This window comes from Cupressus sempervirens, chromosome 11 (genome assembly GCF_028749045.1).
Source record: "Cupressus sempervirens isolate cs-2001-9-10 chromosome 11, ASM2874904v1, whole genome shotgun sequence".
NCBI classification, from domain to species: domain Eukaryota; kingdom Viridiplantae; phylum Streptophyta; class Pinopsida; order Cupressales; family Cupressaceae; genus Cupressus; species Cupressus sempervirens.
Genome location: NC_143128.1, coordinates 285,779,756 through 285,793,539, shown reverse-complemented (window position 1 = coordinate 285,793,539; position 13,784 = coordinate 285,779,756). Strand labels below are relative to the sequence as shown.

Sequence of the window (13,784 nt, the reverse complement as noted above, 5' to 3'; positions counted from 1 at the left end):
AGAAATCATTGTTGCAATAAATAAAGGATCACTTCTCTCTTCCCTTCATAGACTAAGTCCTAGATGATTTGGGAAGAAAGGAATAATTTTGATTCTTAGATGAATTTAGTGGCTATAATCATTTTATGATTATTCCAAAGGACCAATATAAGACTATATTTACTTGTCTCTAGGGAACCTTTCATATTCTATTTTTCCATTTGGTATCTATATTGATCAACCAATGTTTCAAAGGGAAGTCATTAACATATTTTTTGATATTTTCTTTGATTGTATGGAGATCTACATGGATGACTTTACTACCTATGGATTAACTTTTTAAGAATCACACGTCAACTTAGAAAAAGTCTTGTAGAGATGTGAAGATCATATTTTATCTTTAAATAATTAAAATTGGTTCATGGTGATGTAATAAGGGTGGTCTTGAGACAATATATCTCTATAGTTGGAATTCAAGTAGATATATATTGAGGTAATATCTAAGATTTATATCCCTACTAAGTAGAAGGAAGTCACAAGTTTCTTAGGACATGTAGGATACTATAGGAGATTAATTAAATATTTTAGTCATATTTTGACACCATTATATAATCTTCTTAAGAAAGAATTTAAGTTTGAAAGAACATCATACTCTGATGAAGATTTTGACACCCTTAAAGCATCTTCAATTCAAGATCCATGTTGAAGGGATCAAATTGGTCATTTTCATTCCATATTCATGTTGATGCTTTAGAATATTCCATAGGGGTAATATTAGGATGGGAGGAAGGTTCTCTTGATCATGTCATCTACTATGTAAGAAATAATATCTTGGGAGATGAATTCAATTGTATTGTCACTTAAAAGGAAGTTGTAGTAGTTTTTTATGCCCTCAAAAAGTTTAGGCACTACATAATAGGGTATCAAATCTATCACACCCTACCAAGGAACCTAGGGGAGAAAGATTAAATGTTAATTTTATTTTTGAAATTGTTTTCCCCTTGCATTGTTTACCTAACTCTAGATGCAAGAGTCCTAACATATTTGCTAACATTTTTCTCAACAACATTACTAACTATCAATTCATAATTTATGTGTATATAAACCATCTAATTAACAAGTAACTTGTAATTTTTAAGTGGCTTAAATCACCATTCACTTAATAGCCTTTAAACATTATAACTTCATTACTTATACAATAAGAGAAACTTAACCTTAAGTTTAACTTCTACAACATTAATTTCTTATAAAATAATTTAAAGTAAATATTCAATCTTAAACAAGTAATTGTTCCCAATAATTGATTTATTACATCTTAACACTATATTTCTTACTTTAAGAATATTTTATTTCATTCCACAAGAACTTTCTTTAACATGATAAACTTTCAATAAAAGCATGTTTTCCTTAGATTATTTTCAATGAGAGAGAGAGAGTGCACCCCCTAATACCACAACCAAACAACATAAATATTGACATAAAAACAAATTGAGAGAATAAAATATGGCTTCTTATTATCTCCATGTGTGAATTTTCAAAATTTAGAATTATAATATGCAAACCCTCATGGGCACCTTCCGTACAACAATCTACAAAACAGAGCTGGAACTATCACCCATAACTACCCTAGACAATCTTTAGGCCTTCCTTATATAAGCATTTTCACTACTTGGGAAGGTTCTAGACACTAAGCCCTAACTCTTGAGTTTTACCAACCAAATATTTTATTATTTTATTACACTTTTTACATATAATTGGGTCATGACAATTTACAAATTATATTTTTAGAAGGCCCACTTCTAGAGATGATACCTAACAAATTGTTGACCCAATAGGCTATTATAACCCCTTTTCAAAAACAACAACTAAAGTTTCACAACAGTGGATTGCACAAGTATACATTAGTCGAGGTTTGACCTTATTTTGAATTCATTTAGGCCTTCATCACTAAGCTTGAAGTTTGGATAGCCAAAATTCATACCAGATATCTACAATAACTACACTATTACATATGATATGGTAATCAAAAATCATCTGGTAGGCTGATATGTCTAAGATGAAGCTGTACACATGAGATTAGAACAATATGAGCACATAAAATCAACTTACTAAAATTATAAAGCTTCAACAAATAGAAATTTTACATAGGAATAACCTTTGTGTGTGTGTATGAGAGAGAGAGAGAGAGAGAGAGAGAGAGAGAGAGAGAGAGAGAGAGAGAGAGAGAGAGAGAGAGAGAGAGAGAGTTTACTTAAATGTCATTGTATAAATTTTTAATACAACTACTTCTCCCTTAGTTCCCTTTTTCCTACAATACCCTCCCACATTACATCAATTTCATTTAAATTACATAGATACACTCAATATGCCTCGTTTATGGTTTACAATACATTTTACATCAATAATTATATAATATAACGAAATATTCATCTTAATCTATGCCATGCTTGAAACATAAACAATATCTCAAAATATTTTACCACCCAACCACATGAAACCATAAATGGTCTACTCCCCCAAGCTAGGACATTAGACCATGATCCACATAGGTTCTAAGGAGAAATAAGGGTTTTTTTAACCCTTCCTAGAGCATCATAAATAGCATGAAAAATACAACATCATGAACAACCAAGGGCAAAGAAAGAGTAAGGGATTAGACCACTTTTAGATGAGTGTCATCACACATTCCTATAATGTTAAGATCAACCTCCCAAGATAAAGACCGCCCTTTCACACACACACCTTTTATAGAATATCAACTAGCCCTTAGTACTCCAACAATAAATATGCAACTATATTATCCAATTATCCTAAGTAATCTTATATCAAAACCTATTCATTTTAATTAATGTTTTCATTTGATTACAAAGCTCGCATGTAGAGCCAACCTACTCAAGGCCCTAGTCTCTATCACGTAGGATCATCTAGTGATCACTTATAGGCCCTAGAACCTATGGTGAGCCACTCACCTAGGAAATCTAACCATAATCGCATATAGGGCAAGCATGTATAGGTCTACTGAACTTTTTAGGGTTTTATTCCCCTAAGTTAACCTAGAACCCTAACTCAATCATATAAGTAACCATAAAGAACAAAATTCACAAGAATATGTCTTTACAAGAGTTATAGATGATAAATACACGTTATACACCACATAAAAATTTGGCATGCCTCATGTGATTCAAAATAACATTTAGAAACATGAAAACCTAAGGACATCAAACTGGTTAATAAATATTAAAACTACACATCTATTCAGTATTGTTGTGTATCTATTTAGTAATGCTACATATTTTTGTTGTACTTTGGCACATTTATGTAGTATTGTTCAAAATTTGTGCAATATGGTTTCACATTTGTTCTTTTCACTAGAATGACACATCTATACATTTTTCTTTTGAGTAATTTTTGCAAGCAATCGATGAAATAGAAACTAAGCATATGTGATGTCTTTATATGCATTGATACTCTTTTTTTCCCTCTATTACCATATCTAAATTATTTGAAAGATAAAACATAATTCCTTTTCAAATCTATCATTGCAACATGAAAGCTCATAATGTAGATTTGATAAATGTGAGAGACAATTCACCAAATGATAGAACAATGGATTTAAATTCTAGGTGTATTAGATTATGTGTATATTAAATCTCTCTATTTTTTTAACTACTAATTCATTTTTATTCTATTAATTTTCCAATTGGGATTGAATGTCATAATCAACTCACAATGCATCCTTGAGTAAACCTATGTCCCAAAATTTTCAACCATGTAAGAAAATAGCAATTAAAATATATTCCAAAGCAGATTTTGGAATGATACAATTGATATGACACAAATAAAATCATCCACCCCTTCTATGTATTGTAGAATAAATTCTCACTAGCTTAAACATTTTGCAAATAGCCTAGGAGAGACTGTTGCTATATCTACATAGGACAAGTTGGGGGGTTTTACATTTTTTCTAGCTTTTTGGGCATAAAGGCTTAACATTTCAGATTTCATCTTTATGGAATGATATAAAGTATTAGGAAAATATTTGTACAAAATATGTGGATGGAGGATTTATTATACTGCAATTACGCCTACAATATATCAACAAACTGACTTATTGAATTGTATACATGCAACATCAATGTTTATTTCTATAATTTTATTTATATAGATTACTATTATATGTGTCAAAATAGTCAATAAATGTCATGGCGTTAGTTGTAGATCTAAAGTATATGTATATTGTAGCTTTGTAATTTCTGTGGACATTTTATATAGTTTGTATCATTGATGCAACTAAGATGATGTGTTAATTTTTTAAAAATAATTTTACCTAGGCCCATTTAGTGGTGAGAGATTCATCTTGTGGATTTGGTATTAACTATGTATGGCTTTCTCAATCAAGGTGGATCAATCATAAAAATATCAATATACTAGATAACCTTAGGAGCATGAGCATTTTAGAACTATGCAAGACTAATAGAATAATGAAAGGTTGTGCATCTTTCTATATATCTATCTAAAGTTTTATTTTTATCATGGAGAAGTTGTATATTTTTTCTAATTCTGACTAATTATTACTAAGTGAAAGAAGAATGTTATTGACATTATTATTTATTCCTAAAATTTCTTGTGGCTCTAACATATTTTTTTATGGAGAATATTAAGTACTAGAGTTGTGATGTGGAGCCTAATCAAACTCAGAAGTTTATTTGACATGATTTTCCCCCAGATTATTTCTACTAGGGTTTGAGGGTAGCACCCATAAGATGAGGTCAAGGGGTAGCACCCCTTGTGGGGTCAAATGGATTCTCATATATTTGAGAGGAACATCCAGTAAGTGTTTACATTTTGAGGGCTCTACTATCGACTTATAAGGCTATGTTGACTCAGATTTGGTAGGGAATATTGATACTAGACAGATTACTACAGGTTATGTATTTACTGTTGGTGGGGTAGTAGTGACTTGAGTTTCTCAATTAAAGACGGTGAATTCTTTATCTACTACAAAGGTAGAGTATTTTGTTGCTATAGAGGTAACCAAAGAGATGACATGGCTTAAATTTTTCATGAAAGAATCAGGACACCCATAGAGGGATAATTATTTATTCACAGATAGCCATAGTGTCATTCCTCTTGGAAAAAATATTTCTCTACATTCAAAGACAAAACACATACAATTGTGGTACCATTTCATTTGATCAATTTTGGATGATGGACAATTAAAGATGTAGAAGATACATATTGACGATAATCTAGCAGATATGTTTACCAAGGTAGTAACAAGGGAGAAACTGTACTCCTCTTCATCTTTGGTTGGTCTTCTCGACTGAATAGAATAAAAGAATAGTAGAGTCTAGGATGGTTTGATACTCCAATGAGAGCTCTAGTTTTAGCAGTGTTATAATCAATCTCCAAGTGGGAGGTTATTATTGTGGAGTCTGATCATTCTTCGAGTGGGATATTTTTGTGATGTGGATTCTAATTAGACTCAGAGGTTTTTTTTGCACGATTTCCCCCTAGATTATTTCTATGGGGGTTTGGAGGTAGCATCCCCAAGATGGGTTCAAGGGGTAGTTCCCCTTGAGAGGTCTTGGGGTAGCACCCAAGGTGCACTCCTTGTTACAGTACAAGGTGGGGTTGATGGAGCAATGCCCCCACAGGGGTTTTTGGGGGTAGCACCCCTAAAGCCAAAAATGACCTACTATTGTAAAAAGCATTGGCTATTATTTTTCTATTGGATAACTTATTCTAGCTCTAATATTTTTAAGTGGCAATTTTTTGCATTAAATGGTTTAGTGTTAGGGATTTCATAATGTATAATGAGATTGTAGCTTCTTGTGGCGATATTGAGTTGTAAGGGATTGTGGATCATAATCACTAGACAATAATAATAATGGACTTGCTATTGGTGGATGTAGTCCAAGGATTAGATGAACCACACTAAATCCTTGTGTCTTGTGTTCTTTTCTATGCAAGTTATTATTTTATGATATTGGTTACATTTGCATGTAACTGTTATTTATGTCCATAGTTAATCCTAACAAATAACACACTATATTTCTTAAATATTATGCTTATATGGACGTGGACTCAACATACTTTCCAAAAAATACTATGGTACAAGAATAAAAATAATTTTTCATTACTCTATCAAATATGGCTAAAAAGGGAAAGAAAACTCATTTTCCTACATGTTATGTTTGCTAAAATTATTCTAACACAATATTTTAAAACAAACTAATTAAAATCTCTCTCCATTTTTATTTTAAATCAATTTGATATGAAAATAGAGAGATAAATTAATAGCAATGCTACACATTCTTACTTGACTTGTAATTTAATTAAAACAATACACATTCTTACTTGACTTGGAATTTAATTAAAACAATGAAATTTTAAGCCACTTATGCATATGAATACAAAAGGGATATGTCATTCAAAATAACATTAGAGCTAAACTCACTCTTTTGTCACACAATAATAATCTATAAAAAGGTGTAAAAAATAAAATTAAGCTAGGACTTAAGATGGGTATGAAAAAAAATGTTAATGGATTATATTGAAACTTTGCAAACTATTTCCTTAATTATCATCTAGTTTTGAATGTTAAAAATATAAAAAGACATAAAAACAATTCATACTCTCCTCTTATCCAAATAGTATCATGAGACCTCAAAGGTTCAACCAACCCCCAAGAAAGTAAAGATATGGTGTACCATTATGATTAATGGTGAGAGCTATTTTTGTTATATCATATTACTTCTTACAATAGAAATATCTCTATCATTCTCTCTAAACAAAAACTACCCATAGAACCATGCATAGATAAGAGATTAGTGCCAAAACAAAGCATATGAAGAGAGGAATGACTTATCTCTATAGGGAGATGCATTATCTTGACCTCCACATCTATATGAAAGATCCTCCATTCTTGATTTCTAACTATAGCATCTTCTTCCACAAGACAAAGGTCATATTCTTCCACAAAACAAAGGTTCTCCAAAAGGAGAAGTGGGCAATGACCTTTTCTTCAATCTTCACAAGATATATAGGAATTACATACTAAAACAACTTCCCCAAGGTCCTAACTCGTCACCTTCAAGAAAGTGACTTTTGGAAGGGCCATATCAAGTCCTAAGGACAATATCACATGTTGTAAAGGTCCACAACCCCAAGGTATTGACCCTAGGGACCTATTTTTGTACAAGAATCCATAAAATTGACCAAACAACATCAGTTAATGACCCATAAAAAAATCTATACGAGTTTAAACATAAGACAAGGGTTTTCATGCCCTAGACTCTCTATGGCTTAGAACTACACACACACATAGTTCTAAGCCATAGAGAATCTAGGGCATAGAACAAGGGTTTCCATATATATATATATATATATATATATATATATATATATATATATATATATATAGTTCTAAGCCATAGAGAGTCTAGGGCATGGAAACCCATATATATATATATATATATATATATATATGGGTTTCCATGCCCTAGACTCTATATATATATATATATATACATACATACATATATACATATACATATATATATGTATATGCATATGTATATGTATATGTATATGTATATGTATAGATGTATGTATGTATATATATGCATATGTATATGTATATATATATATATACATGGATGTATAGATATATGCATGATACACACACACACACACACACACACACACACACACACACACACACACACACACACACACACACATACATACATATATATATTCCATTTCTATTCATAAAAATATTAATTTTACAACCCCCTTTTCTTTGAGGCATTTGATTTGGTATTGTTGTCTCCCTTGAATTTATTTTCACGTTATGTTGTCTACATCACAAAACCTCAATAGAATTAGAAAATAATAATTTAATTCATAGTAGTTATCTGATTTCTAATAATTATAGTTGCAATTTATTTATTTGTCAATCTATATAGTCTTAGATCTAAATCATATCAAAATTACATGTGTGCATACATGATCATTGGTTGATATTTGTCAACAACAAATATAAATGAAAAAAAAAGGTATTACATCTATCATAATTGAAGAAGATGCATGCATGTAAATATAAGAACTCATCTAATGAAATAGTCTCACAACCAATATAGAGCCATTTTAATTTAATTACTATGATTCATATTCAATAAATAAGATTTCTTGAGTGTTTAGCTACGTGAGGTCTTATAGTACAAACTTAAAAAAAAGATGTTTGGTAGAATATTTTAGTATAGTAGGTTAATTTCTCTTAGGTTCTCGAGCAGGGCATTACAAATTTCTAAAATATTGTCTCACATAATGTACCTAATGGATTAACACAAGTTAGAAGTATTAGTCATTATATGGATATTATACTTGGGGCTAATTTTCCTAACAAAACACAACATAGATGGCAGCTACGAAAAATGAAGAGTTGAATAAATAATTCCAAGAATGATGCAGAATAAGTTTGATTGAATAATATTTGAGTCCTTGTGTGGTACCTACAATATTGGAACCTAAGAAGAGTGTAGAAGGGAGAATGTATACCTATTTGAGAGAAATAAATAGGATCACAATATAGTATAGGTTTCTATTTCTGACGGTGGATAATATTATGGATTGTTTGAGTGGAGAAAAGCATTTCACCAATATTGATTTGAAGATTGGCTATCATTAGAAAAAATTATGTAAACAAGTATATTCTTACTTTATTGCTAAATACATCCTTATGGCTCAATCTAAACATAGAAAATGGGGAAATTAATCCATATGAATGAAAGCTACATGCTTATTATGTTTTGTTTAAATTATCATGATATTTATTTCACGATGGTTTATGTGACTTATATAGTTTTCCAAACTAAGATATGCACCAAAAGCTTTTTTGATTTCTTTAATGATTATTTGACTAGATGTCATGATGTATTTTATGACTCAAGTTGAGATTTATATTAATAAGTTTCTTCTTTAATGAGAATTTATGTTAACTTGGATTTTGAGAACCAACTATTATTTTTCAGGTTGGCTATTATGGAACCGATTTTGATCATTAAGGCTTTTGTGGTATGGGACACAAGTATGGGTTGTGAACTTTGGGAAGGTTCTCTAGCTGCATTTATATGGGAAAATATTGTAATGGGATTCAAGGCCCAAAGTGGCTGCCAAGGTAACTCATTGCAAAATATTTAGACACACATTAAAAAAATAAGTTAGATATATTGCATCACCCATGCCTTGAGTGCTTGTATAGGTTAAGGATGGGAATGTGATGATACCTAGTGAGAGGTATGACTAATTTTCCTCATTTTCATGAGAGGGTATTCTAGTTCTGCTTGTGTCACATTGAGGTTACACAGTCCAGAGTGACTAGTCCATGGTAACTCAATGCTTAAGGGTCTGGGGTCTAGTGAGAGACCAATCCAAGGTAACTCAAGTATTTTGACCATATGATGACACTCTCAAGTATATAACCTAATTATCCTTCATGGTTTTTTATTTTTGCCTCTAGTGGTGTACTTGTTGGATGCATTTATTGTGAGTTTATACTCATTATTTTATATTAATTATTATGGGTTGTGGACATTTGTTGAAGATAATTATTTATTTGTTGGTTCTTGTTCTTTAGACACTTGGAATTTGATTTGAAAATTATTTCTTTTCAGTGTTGTATTTTTTTTATTTCAATACTTGATTTATACTTTTTTTTTTTTTACCTTGGTATGTACTATTGGAATTGGTTGAGTGTTTGTTTGAATTTGGTCATCTTTCTTTATCAAAAGTTTGTGTACCCTTGAAGTAGATTTGACTTTTAGGATTCCTTTCCTGGGATTAATTTTATGATTTTGTGTTTGTATGTGGATCATACATTATTTCCCTTGCACGATGGGAGTGGGAGCCTGATTAGATAACCATTTGGTTGGGAGGTACTGACTTCTTACCATTTAGGTCTCCCATAGATTGGCACCGATGTTGGATGTTCATTGATGCAATTGTACATTTATCATTCTTGTTCTCATCTTGGAGATTCCTATTTATATGTTGTATCTATGTATTTATGTTTCTTGTATTTTGAGATCCAATGGGTTGATGTATTGTATTTGATGTACTTGTATTTATTATTACATATCCTATGACATGTATAGTGGATTTTGTTATCTAAATGTTATTTATCATATTAGTTATATTTATGTATTTTCTCATGAGATTATGCATTTTTTTTCATTTATGATTGAAGGCATTGTGCTTAAGATTAAAACTAGTTTTAAAAGCTTTCTTAAATGTGACTCGACATTAAGGAACCCTTGGCGAATGGAAAGTGTATTTGTAATTGCTTGTGTGATCAACTTGATGTGTGTGTATATTGCTTCCGCATTTTTATCTTATGATGTACAAACTTTAAAAATAAAAATGTTTAGTAAAATATTATAAAATAGTAAGATCATAGACGTGTGAAAATATAATTGTATGCTTATTATTATTTTAAAAATATATAATTTGATTTTTCAGATTTTAAAAAGAACTTTATTATTATTGTTGTTTTTATTTATTTTTGTAAAACTTGATATTTATATTAATAATAACTAGTTCAAAAATGGCTCCCAAAGAAAAGAACCAAAAAAGAAAAATTCTAGTCATTGCGTGATACAAAAAAAGATGTAGAAGAAGAAAGACTGCATCTAGAGAGACTATGTATCAACACTAATAAATCTTGTCATTGTGAATCCCAAATCTAAAAAATTGTTAATCTTTTATTATTATTTATTAATTTTGGAAATTAATAATAAGTTTTTAAAAATGGAAAAAAATATTATTTATTAATTTCAAGAGAAATAAATGTTACTCATTTATTTGTAAAGTGGATGTTAGTATTAATAATTTCTCAAGTCTAGTTAAACTATTAGTTGCATATAAGTGATTATATACTTATTAATGCAAGTGGGAAGTTTATATATATAATTTTGTTATATTTTAAGAGAAGTTGTGATGAAGTTCACTATGTAATCATCTAGTTATGAATATTTAGTATTATGAGGGAAATTATAAATAATTTAATTATAATTATAATTTCAAGTTTGATTTATTTATAGTTGCATTATGAGTTAAATGAAAAATAATTATTGATATTGGACTTAAATAGAAGTTAGATTAATATTTTAAAAATGAAATTGATATTAATATTTAATCTATCAAGATAAGTCATTTATAATTTAAGATTATTTAAATTAATAACATGATAATATTGCATAACATTTTATATGCACAAAGAGATTTGACATTTAAATACTTATTCATTTAAATAAGTATATTAGCTTGACAATTTATGTAAATACGTATATTCTTACTTTATTGCTAAAAAAATCCTTATGGCTCAATCTAAACATATAAATGATGAAATTAAACCACATGGTTGAAAACTATGTATTTTTTTTATTTTTTTAAAGTCTTGTGATATTTATTTCATGGTGGTTTTATGTGCCTTGTATAGTTGGCCAAACTAGGATGTGCATTAGAGGCTTTTGAGATTTATTTTATGATTATTAGATTAGATGACATGATGTATTTTATGATTCAAATTGAGATTTACGTTTATGAGTTTTATCTTTAATGAGTATTTAAGTTAACTTGGGTTTTGAGAATTAATTATTAATTTGTGGGTTGCGTTTCAAGGAATTGAGTTTGATCATTATGGCTTTTGTGGTATATGACACAATTATAGTGTTTGAGCTTTGGGAAGGTTGTCTAGGTGCATTTATGTGGGAGTGGCTTGCAATGAGGGTCGGGGCTCAAAGTGGCTACTAGGGTAACTCATTGTAAGTTGTTTAATAAGTGATAAAATAGTAATTAAAATATTGAGACACACATTAAAGAGATAACTTATAGATATTGCACTGCCCATGCCTTTAGTGTTTGTATAGGCTAAGGAAAAAAATGAGATGATGCCTAGTGAGAGATATGACTAGTTTTCCTCATTTTCATGAGAGGGTATTCTAGTTTCACATGTGTAACATTGAGGGTTTGGGATCGAGAGTGACCAATCTAGGGTAACTCAACACTTGAGGTTCTGAGGCCTAGTGAGAGACCATTGTAGGGTAACTCAAGTAGTTTGACCATGTGATGACACTTTGTAATATGCAATCTGATTCTCCTTCATGCTTTTTTAATTTATTCCTCTAATAGTGTCTCTTGTTGAATGTATTTATTGTTGATACTCATTATTGGATCTTAATTATTATGGGTGGTACACATTCATTGAAGATAGTTATTTATTTGTTGGTTATTATTCATTTGACACTTGGCATTTTAGTTGGAAGTGGTTTTCTTTTAGTGTTGTATCTCTTTGATTTCAATACTTGATTTATACTTGGTAGCTTTTGTTGACTTTGGTATGTAGTGTTGGAATTGGTTGAGTATCTATTCAAATTTGGTTCTATTTATTTATCAATAGTTTGTGTATCCTTGAGGTGGATTTGGTCATTAAGATTCCTTTCCTAGGATTGATTTAATGATTTGATATATGTATGTAGGTCGCACATTATCTCCCATGCACAGTGGAAGTGTGAGATTGATTAGGTGACCATATGGTCAAGAGGTAGTGACTTCTTATGATTTGGGTCCTCCATGAATTGGCATCAATGTTGGATGTTCATTGATGCAGTCATACCTTTATCATTCTTGCTCTCATCCTAAAGATTTCTATTCAGATGTTGTATCTATGTATCTTGTATTTTGAGATCCTAGGGGTTGATATATTATATTTGATGTACTTGTATTTATTACATACTCTATGATATGTGTAGTGGATTTTGTTATTTGGATGTTCTTTATCATACAAGTTGTATTTATGCATTTGCTTATGAGATTATGTATTTGTTATTCATTTATGATTGTGGGCATTGTTGTTAAGATTTAAACTAATTAATAAAACTTTCTGAAATGTGACTCAACATGAAGGAACCCTTGAGGAATGGAAATTATATTTTTTACTGCTTGTGTACTTGATGTGCGTGTGTATATTGCTTCTACATTGTTATCTTATTTGTACAAACCTTTAAAAATAATTTTTTGGTAGACTATTGTAACATAGTAAGTTAATTTCTCTTACATTCTTGAGTGGGGCATTATAGATTTCTAAAATTTTGTCTCACATAATATACCTAATGGATTAACACTAGTTAGAAGTATCAATCATTATATGGATCTTATACTTGGAGCTAGTTTTCCCAACAAAACACAATATATATTGACACCTACAAAAAATGAAGAGTTGAATAAAACATTTCAAGAATTGATGTAGAATGGTTTGATCAGAGAATGTTGGGGTCCTTGTATGGTACCCACAGTATTGGAAGATAAGAAGAGTATAGAATAGAGAATGTGTACTTATTCGAGAGATATAAATAGGATCACAATATAGTATAGGATTCTTTTTCTAAGGATGGTTAATATCATGGTTACTTTGAGTGGAGAAAAGCCTTTCACTAATATTGATTTGAAGATTGGTGATCATTAGATCAAAACTAGAGAAGGAGATGAGTAGAAGACTTCAAGAAAAATGAAGGTTTGTATGAAGGGTAGGTTATGCATTTTGGTTTAACTAATGCACATAGTACTTTCATGAGGCTAATGAATGAAGTTCAAAAAGATTTCTTGGAGAAGTTTATAAATTTTTACCTTGATGATATTATGGTATTTAGTAAGATTGAAGAAGATCATTTGATACACATGAGACAAGTGTTATAGAGGCTAAAGAAGGAGATGATGTTGATTGACTTGAAGAAGTATTCTTT

At 30.2% G+C, this 13,784-nt stretch overlaps 1 pseudogene; it reads left to right on the top strand.

The window, feature by feature from the left end:
* The first annotated feature begins 9,027 nt into the window (after positions 1-9,027).
* LOC149529223 (glucan endo-1,3-beta-glucosidase 7-like) overlaps positions 9,028-13,784 on the top strand; it is a 60,212-nt pseudogene continuing 55,455 nt past the window's right edge.